Consider the following 13,375-nt stretch of genomic DNA (forward strand, 5'->3'; position numbering starts at 1 on the left):
GTCTCTGCCCCAAGTGGAGGAGTTCAAGTATCTCGGGGTCTTGTTCACGAGTGAGGGAAGGATGGAGCGGGAGATTGACAGGCGGATCGGTGCAGCGTCTGCAGTGATGCGGTCGCTGTATCGGTCCGTTGTGGTAAAGAAGGAGCTGAGCCGGAAGGCGAAGCTCTCGATTTACCGGTCAATCTACGTTCCTACCCTCACCTATGGTCATGAGCTTTGGGTAATGACCGAAAGGACAAGATCGCGGATACAAGCGGCTGAAATGGGCTTCCTCCGCTGAGTGGCCGGGCGCACCCTTAGGGATAGGGTGAGGAGCTCGGTCACACGGGAGGAGCTCGGAGTAGAGCCGCTGCTCCTACACGTTGAGAGGAACCAGCTGAGGTGGCTTGGGCATCTGCTCAGGATGCCTCCTGGACGCCTCCCTAGGGAGGTGTTCTGGGCATGTCCCACCGGGAGGAGGCCCCGGGGAAGACCCAGGACACGCTGGAGGGACTATGTCTCTCGGCTGGCCTGGGAACGCCTTGGGGTCCCACCGGAGGAGCTGGAGGACGTGTCCGGGGTGAGGGAAGTCTGGGAGTCCCTGCTTAGACTGCTGCCCCCGCGACCCGGCCCCGGATAAGCGGAAGAAAATGGATGGATGGATGGGTGTCTTGCCCCCCAACAGATATATTGCATAATCATCTCTTAAGGTCAAAATAAGTCTGCTGCATGCCGTTGGTAACTAAATCGCTTTATTGTCCGATAACCAGGAAGTGCACAGTCCTGGAAACAGACAAGAATCAAGTTTGACCAATCCTCCATTTTGTGTGAAAAACAGATCCTTACAACGATTAGCAGGGATCCAAACTCATTCCTCACTGTCTAAACACAAAGCTTACAAGCTAATATAACACCGCAATTAAAGTGGTGAATGATAAACGGTCTAAATAGTGCTATTCCACCTTTATTCTAGCACTCACAGCACTTTACATCAATGGATCGCTCACAGATCAATGCATTTCTCTATATTTGCCTAATGCTACGTTGCTATCACTTGGCTTGCTCATGCTACCTTGAGTTATGCTGTATAAAACATTTCATCCCAAATAAATGAATGGTAAAGCCAGTCACCGTTTAAAAGCATGTACCTGATTTTTACTTGTCTTGAGCATTTGAAAAACAGTTTCATTTTAAATGGTATGCAGTGGTCCAACGTTATGTCTCACTTACCTTATGCATTTTGAGCATCCTAATTATCCACCACGATGAGTTTAAAAGCACTTTTCACCACTTTCAGAGATTCAGGGGGTGTTTTGCCCACTTCCCCAACTATCAGAGTATAAAACTCTTTAGAATTAGATGCAGACAGCACGTAACAAACATATTTTAATCTCAAGAGCTGCTTATACTTGTACTTGCTTATCTATACTGGAACAAGAAACATTTTGCTTAAATAGGTTACATGGGAAAGTAATTGGGTACATGGCCTTTATTACTTATCAATTTTTGTGAAGGCTAATGCTAACGACTATGAGGGAAAAAAAAGGCCTGGCTCCAGAATTCTACTTCCAGGACTAGCTTGATTGCGAGTGGTTGATAGCATTAGCATTGAACAGCGTTTTCAATGTACGTTACCAGCAACTGCTAGCTTGCTAACAGTGCACCTGTCCTGCGTTTGCAATAGATATGTTACGTTTTCGTCTTGATTGCTCTGATTGACAGCAGAGGTCTGATTTTGACTCTAACAATTCATAAAATCTGTAACGGGGACTTTCATTTCATATATAGTGGTTTAGAAATGTGTAAAATCATGTTTGTTAGAATTGAAAACTTTGAGCAAGTATCAATATTGAAAAAAAAAACATTCACTGGACAGAAATGAACCTTTCCTGAATAGCTTTACAATGATCATAAGCTGTATCAGAACAAGTATAAGACACTGGACAAGTATAAGACATTGGAGAAACTAAACAGTCACTCTATAAGAGGATGTACCAACACCGTCGTGAGAGCTCCTCTGGACCCCAGTCAGCTGTACATCTCCATCTCAAAGCCACTAAACACTCCTTTGAAGACAGTGAAGTTCAGATCTTAGCCAAAGAAAAGAAATGGTTTGAGAGTGGAGTTAAAGAGGCATTTTTTTTGTTAGAAAAGACAATCCTTCCTTGAACAAAAATGGGGGCCTGAGACATACATACTCTCACAGATCTATGATTCCATCCTCAGACCCAAGGGAAACAAAAGAGACAAAAGAGAGCAATAGGAGGGCCATTAAAGGCTGAATAGGCCCATTAAAGGCTGAAACTGGAGACAATAGCTGTTTACAGTTTCAGTGTAGTTAGCTCCCCACCAACAATCTGACCAGAACTGAAGAAGTGACTTGGATGAGCAGAGAAGCGTCTTCACTCCTACAACGATTTGTCCAATTGATAGATTTAATTTCGTCTTTTACAACTACTTAGAGTAGTACACACCCATGGACCACTATGGAAGAGATATAAGAGAAAATCCTAATTAATGTTGAAAATCACATTCTATTGTCTAAATAAAGAGTGTTTTTATTATCATCCTGGTATCAGAATTGGGACTGAGTCTATTCGAAATCGAGTTTAAAATCGAAATTTTAGTACCGTGGCTTTCCAAAGGGACACATAGGCTACATCGCTACATCCTCGAGCGCCTGATCCCTGCCTCATCTCCATAGAAGATAACCTCTCATGTTTACACCAGCCTCCAGCCCGTCGCTCACTACTGGTGGTTTCCCCGGCAACACGGATATGATAATGTTGCCTTTGACATGACAGAAGGAATCATCACGCTAACAAACAACAGACAACAGGCCACGAGAGAGAGAAAAGGAGGGAGGGAGAGAGGGAGGGGTGGAATGAATACACCCTCTCACCATCCTCCATACACTACCTCCATCCCCCTCTCCACGGCCCAGGATATTTGCTCCCTCGCAGACGCACTCGAAGGCCGGACGTCCCAGGGGAGCAGCCCACAGCGACGGCCTAATAAGAGTCAGGAGAGAGGGGACAGATTTGCACTGATGACAGCCGCTCTGAGCTCTCCACAGGCGTGTTTTACACCCAGTTATTTGGTCTGGGGCAGAGTGGCATGGGACGGTTTGGAACGGGTTATGTAAGATGTAAGTGGGTTTCGACTGAAATGTAAATAATGCAATACAAGCTTTGAATTAACTGAATTAACAACGTATTTAGACTATTGATCCACAAGGGAAATTACTTGGATGTAGCTCGCTCACTGCAATATAATAACAAAGATAAATAGAAAAAATCTAATTTCAAAATAATGAGTTCATGTTTACTACTGTTGTATCCCGTGGCAAGACACTTAACCCTTTGCCTCAGCTTATGTCAAACGTGTAATAAATAAGCCACAAATTTGGTCTCTGGTTTATGGAGTCTGTTTTTGTTTACTTTCAGCAGTCACTTGAGCTCAAATGTTTGCAGTGACAAGTGTCTTGCCCAAGGACAGAGCAATTACAGGCATTTGTACACAGGCACAGCAAACTATAAATGATTAAAGTCAAGCGGCGTAGTTGTGTTTTCTCGATCTGTCATGTTGTGCGGCTTAAACAAAAACACTTAAACATAATAAAGTACTACAAGTGGTGTTTCCACCCATGAGTGTCGTGTGGACTCAAAATCCCCTTCTCCTCTTCATGAGCCCGCAGGCTGCAGATCCAGTTCAAACCACACTATTGTGTGTGGGACCAGCTTGACAAATATGTACATTTGATATGAATGGAGTCAAGAGCTGAGTAATACACACACAGGGTTAGCATACAGACAGCTTACAAGTACACTGCTAGTAGTAGTCATAATAGTACTAGAGGCTGGCAGTATCTTGATAACAACATTCAGATTATATTATGTCATATTATTCAACAGAAATGCACTAAAACATGTCTTTAAAAGTTTTATTTAAGGTCGACCTATCAGACAAATGTCATTACAAAAAATATCACTTTATAGCCTGCCCTTATCTGGAATTTTCCATCTAAAAGGACAGAGCACTTAATAGACTATGAGCCTAAATATAAAATATACATTTGGCCTCACTTCAAAACAACTTTGCAGTATCATTGACATTTTGATAAACTGCTACCTCTACCTGATAAATTAGGCTATAAGTCTGTTATAGGGGAACTGAAGTGTCTTGCCCAAAGACACAACAAACTGGTGAGAGCATGATTCAGCATGTGAACGTGATAAAGCATGTCAGTTAAGTAGGCTTATATGCATTTTCTATTATTGAGACTTTTCTACGTTTGTTTAGTATTTTTGCACATGCTCTGTATGTAATGTAAATGCTTAAGCCTCTTGCTGTTGTTGCTGTTGTTTTTTATTTATTTGTATATTTGAAAATAAAATAAATAAATACATTATTAACACCAGTGATTGTGGAGGACATAGGCTAAGGTGGAGTTGTAGTTTTCACCTGTCGATTGGAGGGTAGGACTCCAGATCCATCAAAATGTTATTGAGTTCTTTGCCTTTTTCTTATAAAAATTAAGTAGACACCCTAGATTTAATGCAGACCTATTCATTTCTTTATTCCTAGCCTACACTTTTAATTAACAAATGTTTTAAGTCAAACCCTCAAAACGCACAAATGTTGAGAGTATTATGAATTATCCAAGTTATTACAATCGTGTTTTTCTTTGTTATTTGTTTGGTTTGTTGGTCTCATGAACACTTTATAACAACTGCACCATTGACACTTTAGAATACCTGCACTAAACTGGACACTTTACAACACTGGTCACATTAATAATCCATGTTTGCACTGTTGTTCTGATGTCATTGTTGTATATATGTCCCTCTAAGTATTTTTATTTTATTTTTACGCATATCTTTTTTAACTTTATGCATTTTCACTGTTTTTATGTTGCACTTTATCACCAAAGAAAGTCCCTAGTTTGTGAGCTGTGTTCACTGACAACGGCAATAAAAAAGTCTCCTGATTCTTCTGATTCGGATCCTTTTCACCGTGCGTAAAAAGTGCGTAAAAAGTGCGTAAAGGCATCCCCAGTCCCGGGTTAAATCCTTGATAATCCAGTCCGAGTCTTGAGCTCCGTGTTCGGCTCCAGTCCAATCCACGTGGAGCTCTTCTCCTGGTTTTCCCGTGCGCCCCTCCCGCTGCTGCTGCTGCTGCCTCGGCTACATTGTATCAGTTCCCACACGAAGAACCACCACAGAGCTCATCCACCGGCGGAGAACACGGAGGAATTATAACCGGATGGGATCGTAGTGGCGCGGGGGGGGGACTAAACTCGGCGAAGGCTGCGGGAACGAAGCGGGCTTGGTGTGGAGCACGGAGCGCCCCGGGAACATGCCCCTCGGAGCGGGCTTTTGTGCGCGCTCTGGACGGTGTCTCGGAGTGTGGTGGTGGTGGTGATGGCAGGAGTCCAGTGAATCGCTGGGGCTGTTGGATATCTCTGGGAGTGCGCTGCCGCTGCTCTCGGGCTCTAACACTGGGTTTTCTCACGGCTTTTATCCACAGAACTCCATTTTCCGAGTGACTTGTTGTGTTTTTGGAGTTGTCGCCGTCATGGATAAAGAGGGCTCGGGGATAGGAGTGGCTAATTAAGTCGGTAAGTGGCTACATATTTGATTTTTGTTGTTTATCCCCAACCGCTCGTTAGCCATTTAACGCTAGCCTCGCGTGCAAAGCGAGCTGGCTAGCTTTACACCACAGAGCCAGCCCAGCATGCAGCAGGCAGCAGCTAGCCAAGCCTGAGTGCTCCAGCTCATTGTTTCAGTGTGGCAGCAGCGTTAGCCCTCTCCAGTGCAATTAACCCACAGCGAGTGCTATGCTTTTTAACCAGGCGTGCTAATTGCATGAAGTTACAGAAAGAAGCAGGCTGTTGTTAATAAACTTGCAGGATGTCTGTGCAAGAGGTTAACATGATCAGGGGCTGTGGGAATATCATTTTAATCAATATTCCTACCCAGCCTACTTTCTGATTCAGTGGGTAAGCTATTAACCAAATCCAAAGTTTATAATAACAGGTTGAAGGTCTTAAATTAAACAAAATTAATTCTTGTGAGAGCTAAGCCGTGTTATAATGTTGTTTTGCAGAGTTGTGTTTTGTTTCATTCACATATGCGTGAGTAACTCTGCATGATTAGTCTGTTTACATCTTCTAAGATTAAAAAAAAAATGCTCTGTTCCACCTCGTGATGTCATGTAGTGGTAGTTTTCAAGTTAACAGCTGCTTTTTGGGTTTTGTTATGTACAGATTGTCAATTCCAGCGATGAAATAATCCAAATTATTCAAGTGAAGGTGTGTGGTGTTTAAAAACACAGTGGAGCACTTCCTGTTTTAACATGTGACATCACAATGTGGAACAGAGCGTTTTCAGTCTGAGAAAAGAACTCTGTCTAAATATCCAAGGTTTAAGTGTTTAAACGTGTGTGAATGAAACGAACAACTCCAGGTCTGTTTGTGATGAGGAAACAACATTAGAACATAGATCAGAAAGTAGCGTCATACAGCCTCTTTAATAGCCTATACTGATAACCAAAAAAAGGCAAAATAATTGTATTAACTTGACAATTGAACATTATATTTTTATAATTTGAAATGCAACAAAATGTCAGCTCCTTCACAATCTTCACAAACATACCTCTAAATCTACTTCTCGGTTTATTGTCTATAGAGCCATTTTTAAAACCTATGACCAGTAGCCTAATGGTTTTGTGAACTACGAGCAGCTGTGATGTCACTTCCTGTGTACACTGTGTGGTCAATTACTGCCCCATTAATATTTGATGTAAAGATTAAGTCTGGAGCCAGAGCTTTAATTGGCTGTCAATCGTGTAACTCCATTTCCATTCATTTTCACGTGCTATTTTGGTTTTTGTGTGCTTGGTTGTCCACCTTTTCCAGCTATAATATTCTGAGATAATTTTGCTTTCTATGTACAAGGTAAAAAAGGTAAAATGGTACGTCTTTTCATCTTCACCAAATGTATTCAAAAATATTTCAAATGTCAACTGTGTCATCTTGTTCTTAGAGTGAAAAGTTTGGCCGTCAATGCTTCTTTGTCAGCGGTTTTAAGCATTTTATTTCACAACAGCAAATCTTGAAGCACGATATATTGCTACAGAGGAATAGGGTGATGAGTGATAAATTGTGGCATGAAGTAGTTTCAAAATTAAGAATGAAATCATGCAAGATAATCCCAGTGAACCATTTTGAAATAGACATGAGCTGCAACAAATACACAGCAGAATGTACCAATAATTAACCATAAAAGGGACGTATTCACCCCTCCACAGCTCAAATCTTAGAGTATTACAACAAAAATACCCACAATCTGTACACTTTTGCAAAGAAAAAGTACTAATAATAAATATTGAGGCTCAAAATACACAGTTCCATCTTTCATACATTGAACGATAACTGGATATAGTAATTATCATGACAGGCCTAATAACAATTTTTAGAACACCGCATATCTGTGTCGTAAAAGATGCCAAGAAAGTGCTGAGGAGAGGTCCCGTGGGTGCAGTCACTGGCACACTCGCTTCCGTCCTGGGTGCAGTTATGTATCCAGTATCCGTGAGATTGGGAGGAAGTTTAACAGCGGGTCAGCAATGTTAACCCAATACATTCGGTAAAATTTATAATATGCTGAACCCTGAAGTTTGGACCAGCGGTTGTTTCATGGGACGGAATAGTAAAGGTGGACTTTTGTAGCTTAAAGGTGCACCCTGTAGCTTTTCTGTCAAGATCTACGAAGAGGCGATCCAGCTTAACCGTAAAAATGTATGTTTTTCAATACGTTACGAGCAATAAAAACACCTGTAGCACGTGACATCTATAACTTTTTTTCTATTAATCGATTAGTAATGCAACTGATTGTGTCCCTGTAACAATTCAGTCAGCTTCCACCCAAGGCACGTGTTGGGGTCTTGTGCAGTTAGTTCGTTAATAATTAAATGTGTTATTGTTGTAATGATTGAGTAGTCATGGTTATTCTGATTTGAACCACAGCAGCGGGTTTGTCAGCGCTTGAAACAACATTCTAGTCATCCTACGTCATGGCAAAGATTATAAATACAGATATAAAGTGATTATCCACTTAGGCCTGTCACAATAAATAATATCGACTTATTGTTCCAACTTTCATGTATAGAATGATCGTTTTTTGGTGTCAGTATTTATCGTGTGTATGTTTTCTTTGCGCTACTGGAAAATATTTGGTTATTTTTTGGCTATACAGTAAAATTTGAGACGTAAAAGTTTGAATTAATAACTTCAGTGATTCATTACAGATGCAAACTAAGTACTAAAGTGTTTAATTTTGCTGTTTATTTATTGCTGCTCATGATTCATTAAAAATACTGTAGATTTAGGATAGTTTTTGTGGTTTAAATCTGCTCTTGGGTTGTTGTGTCAGTGGCATAAATTACTCGTCTATATTTACTTCAGAGATACATCCAACTTCAAAATTTGCTATCGTGACAGGCCTAGATAAATTAACGACCTGTAGATTTCTTGACAATAGTAGTTGCCAATTTCACAAGGATATCTTATTAAATTATTTATTTGAATCAAACTTTTATGGCTCAAGATGTTGGCACATGGTCAAAAAGGTGGACTTCAGAATATCTTTCGGTCACTTGGATCCTATAGATAATTAGTGATGATGTTGATTGTCTTTTCCTCGCACTGTTGCACTGCACTAGCACGATGATAATGGAAAAACACTCTTTCTTTAGACAAATTTCAATGTTAAATAATAGTACTTTCTTTTATAGCAAAGATGCCGTTTAAATTTGTGAACTGGTCAAATTGTTGTAGGAGTGATGACGTTTCTTCAGTTCTTACATAGATATTTTCTTTTATATTCCCGTGTGGTCTTATATCTGTGTAATCCCTCAGTCGTCCAGGTTCCATGCTGGTCCATACTAGTCTGTGTCTTATACTTCTTCTGATACAGCTCAAGATTATTCTAAAGCTGTTCAGGAAAGTTTCAATTCTGTAATGTAAATATGGCTTTTTGGCATCAATGCCATATGCAAATGAGTATCTAGTTTTAGTATTTGAACCCTACAGTGCAATTGCAAAGATTATGAATACAGATATGAAGTGATTTACCCACTTAATGGCCAGTAGGTTTCTTGGGAACAACAGTTGCCAATTTCAGAGTTTTGTAAATTTGGTACTTTATTTGAATCAAAGTGCTATACTATGTGGACTTCAGAATGTCTTTGTCTTTTACTTGGCTCATATAGCTTATTAGCGCTGATACTATTGGTTGTCATTGCCTCATACATGACTACACAGAACCATTCAGGAGCATGGCGTTCCTCAACTGATTTGACCTGTCAGCTCTCAGCTTATGGAAAAGTCTATGAAGTGCTCTTTGTGCTATATTTCCTCCATCCCATTTCTCCTCTGCAGCAGTTCGCTTCCTGTGATTAACCAGCAATTTGTTCCAATTATTGTATGGGAAGGTTAAGAGGCTTACCTGAAAAACATTTCTATATTGAGTCTATTTCTTGGCACGGTAATGGTTTTACAAGTAATTGCTGTTGACAGCAATTACTTGTAGGGAGAGCTAAAACCTCGGTTGTTTTACCCTGTGCATTAAAGGCTCTGTACCTGATTTTTACAGTGTTAAAAACATGAAAAACAGAAGTAGCTCATTTTAAACACTAAACATTCCTCACAGTCCTAACACATTCCTGACATTCTAACTTTTCACCGTAATGAGTTTATAAGTGGTTTTCACAACTGTCTGAGGCCTGAGAAGAATTTTGCCATAACTAATGCTAAAAACAACTAGCATGCTAACAGTGCTTTTCCTGACTTTGGGTACAGACACTCGCCAGTGTGAAACTAGAGAGAACCAGTGCGTAGAATGTGACTTAAATGTGTTTGTTTTGAAGTTGGGAGCAGCAGATTAGCAGAAGACAAGAGGATGTTGTTTGCTTAGTTAAGCCTGGTCACCCCATGGCTCACACTGCCTGATGACAAAGGAGGGATTAGGCTCTTCTATCCCTGAGGTACAGGCTCATTTAAAAGGCTTCCAAGTACCTGACAAACAATGCACTGGGACTGCACTCTCCGTCAGTGTGCTGTGGGTAGAAACAATCCAACTGGAATCAAGTTTCAATATATGATGCTCCTGAGTAAAAACTTATCACAAAGTGGACAGACATATGTTGAACCAGGGATGTAACGATATCCAAATCTCACAGTATGATATTATTTCAGTACAGCCTGGTGGAGAAGTAAAAAATAATGTCCAAACTAAACTAAACTATAGTAAAAGAAAAATTCAGCTGTCAGCTGGACAAAAAGTTTTTTGAGGGAAGGCGTTTCTCTGCTCATCCAAGACGCTTCTTCAGTTCTGGTCAGAAAAAAAAAAATTCAATTCTGTCAATCTGACCAGAACTGAAGAAGCGTCTTGGATGAGCAGAGAAACGCCTTCACTCAAAAAAGTTTTTGTCCAGTTGACAGAGTTGAATTTTTCTTTTGCTCTGGATCATACCTGAACGGCTGAGGGATTACACAGACAAAACAAACAAATTACAGTGTAATTTTATACTTTTAACATGTTCTTGTTCTCTAAATCACTTTGAATAAGGCTCTACTTTGTGTTGTGCTCTACAAACACACTCCCCTTGCCTACCCAATAAAACTGTGCAGTAAAGTTTATACATTTTAGTTTTGTTCAACATCAGAAAACATGTGAATCACTGACTGTTCTGCAGTGTATCTTGTGCTGTTGTTTCTGGTGCCGTTGTAGCACAGCACTGTGGCTCTGAAATCTCTGATCCTGGACTGGATTTTACTTATGGATGAATTTGTGGAACTTTTCTGAGTGTCATGTTGCCGAGTCGTTATGGTGCTTGTATCTCAGCAGAGCTAACGCTTCTACCACTACATCGCTGTTCACCTGTTTCCTTTTCTCCTTTGCCCTTGTGATCTTGGCAAACCCAAAGTGTATGTGGGACTCAAAAGCAGTGGGGGCACAGGGGGTCTCTGCTCAGCTTTCCTCTTTATCCATTCCTCCTTCTTGGCAAACTTTTGTGTCACTGTGATGTTGTTTACACGAATGTGGAAAAGGTGCAGCGTGCGATTCTGTTGGCTCAAATTTCTGCTGTTGAAAAAAAGACCATGACGATATCGAGTCAATTTTGCTACCGTGATATGGCCAAAGCCAATACTTCCCCAGTTAGTGTTAATTATTTTTCAGGGAACACTGCATGAATACAAATACAAATATTATAAGGCATCAGAGGTACAAAGTGCTTTTATATGTGACCAGTGACCATTGTCATCACATTTTTTTTATACTAAACCAGAACTGGAACAGGACAAAACCAAGTCTACATCAGGACTAAAGTGGGCTCAGACCAGAACAAAACCACATGGTCTCACACATAAAGCACATTACTTAGAACAGTTTTGTCTCTAAACCTACAGTTTATCATTTACTCACAAACACATTACACCAAAACAATGAAGATGAGTTGTCAGCAGTGGATTGTGCGTCACGATACTAAAATTTCAAGCACTGTTTCGATACCAAGAGAAATGCTTGATACCAGTCATGATTTTGATGCCTCTTTGATAGTTAAAAACTCTCTTTAGACAATAGAATGCACTTTTCAACACAAAATAATAGTTTTCTAATAGTAGCATGTGGTCTTATACTGTATCTGATATGGTGTTGACCTAGTATATCTAATCTTTTTCAAATGAATATCTAGTTTTGATACAGTTTTAGTGTCTGGATATCAGTGGTGGAAGAAGTGCTCAATTTTAAGTAAAAGTACAGATACTGGAGCAAAAAATACTCAAAAGTAAAAGAATCACATGAAAAAATCTACTTGGCTAAAAGTATTCAAGTTTTACTTTTACAAGTAGTTTTACTTTGTACTCGTTAAGTACACTTTTAAAGTATTTCGTACAGATTTTGAGGTCTTATAAGGCTTCAGATGTAGTGATTTTGACAGTCTTGTCCCTGAAGTTTGCTCAACAGAAACAATTGAATAAATAGTTTTTTCTAGCTGTTTTTATTTGTATATTTTCATTTCCTTGAACTATGACCGTGTTAAAAATAAACCTTCAGCCTTTTCAGCAGGTCTCAAACAATAATAAAAAATAAATTTACTTGTCAGTGTTGAAAAATGTAGTGGAATAGAAAGTACATATACCTGCTCTGCAATGTATTGAAGCAAAAGTAAAAACTATCCACTGTAAAATTTAAGTGTAGCACTTTACTACTTTTACTTTGTTACGTTCCACCGCTGCTATGTATGAATTATTTTTGACAAACCTTGTGCATAGACAAACATTTTTACATTCCTGCCTCTTCCCCAATGCAGTTGCTCATAGAACTGCTAATACAAACATTGCATTTCACCACTTCTTCAGTTCTGGTCAGATTATTGGTGGACACTGCCTTATATCTGAAGGGAGGAGCTAACTACACTCAAACTGTTTGTGTAGCTCATTAGACATGCGATAGAAACAGGCAACAATTGACAGATTTGAAAATTTTTCTTTTACTATGTCAGCAACTTACATTTTTCCCATGATAATGACCAAATTTCAATATCGTCCCATGCCTAATTAGCAGCCATCGAAGATTTGATTTCGCTTCCATTGTGATTCGTCTTTTAACCATACTAGCCAGCTCCAATAAACACTACAATCCGTGCTGTGTTACTGTGCTATACTTGGCCATCCTCCCACAGCCAGCAGCCTCCGAGTGAATAAACCTCTTAATATTTCCATTCAGAGCATCCAACCTCGTCAACATGCGACAGTTGTCAGAAGCCATGCTGTAATGGCCCGAGGAATATTCTGGAAGCGGCTGGAGTTTTATAGCATCGATTGCGCGAGCTCCCGGCCGGCCAGATTGTCAATTACTGCAGAAGAGAGCCCGGCGTTCCAAAGATTGTTGCACAGTTGCTGCTTCGCCGAGGAACGGTGATCCATCTTCTCTGGGATGCGAGCCTGGTTTGCACCCTCTCCCCCACATCAGCTATAAAGATATTGTCAGCTTTTGTGGTGCATAGCAATGTGGTGTTCTGCTGAATTGGCGTCTGATTTGGCTTTTGTTGTTCCGAAAGCTTCTCCTTTTCACACGCTTTTTAACGAATCAATTGAAGCGCATCATTAGATCTCGCTCCGTCAAGTAGCTTTCCGCGGTGTTCATTTAGTTGCTCATAAAAATGCAGAGACAAGTTTTGGTTTACAATGGGCTTTTAGTGTAAATCACGCACTTGTAAATGGGATTGAAATCCGAATACTAACTAGAATTGCATTGGAAAATTTGATGAGGTTAAGGTTTCTGCCAATTATTGAATGCAGAAAAGTCAACTCCAGTGTGTCTTACAA

General features: G+C 40.2%; 1 protein-coding gene across 1 annotated transcript in view; it reads left to right on the forward strand.

Annotated features, from left to right (window-relative positions):
• The first annotated feature begins 5,155 nt into the window (after positions 1-5,155).
• Positions 5,156-13,375, forward strand: part of LOC117387766 (zinc finger protein 609-like) — a 142,539-nt gene continuing 134,319 nt past the window's right edge. The window contains exon 1 of the mRNA XM_033985331.2: positions 5,156-5,599. The gene's annotated coding sequence lies outside the window, so the exon portion shown is untranslated. The remainder of the gene's footprint in view (positions 5,600-13,375) is intronic.

The sequence above is a fragment of the Periophthalmus magnuspinnatus genome, chromosome 3, assembly GCF_009829125.3.
Source record: "Periophthalmus magnuspinnatus isolate fPerMag1 chromosome 3, fPerMag1.2.pri, whole genome shotgun sequence".
NCBI lineage: Eukaryota > Metazoa > Chordata > Actinopteri > Gobiiformes > Gobiidae > Periophthalmus > Periophthalmus magnuspinnatus.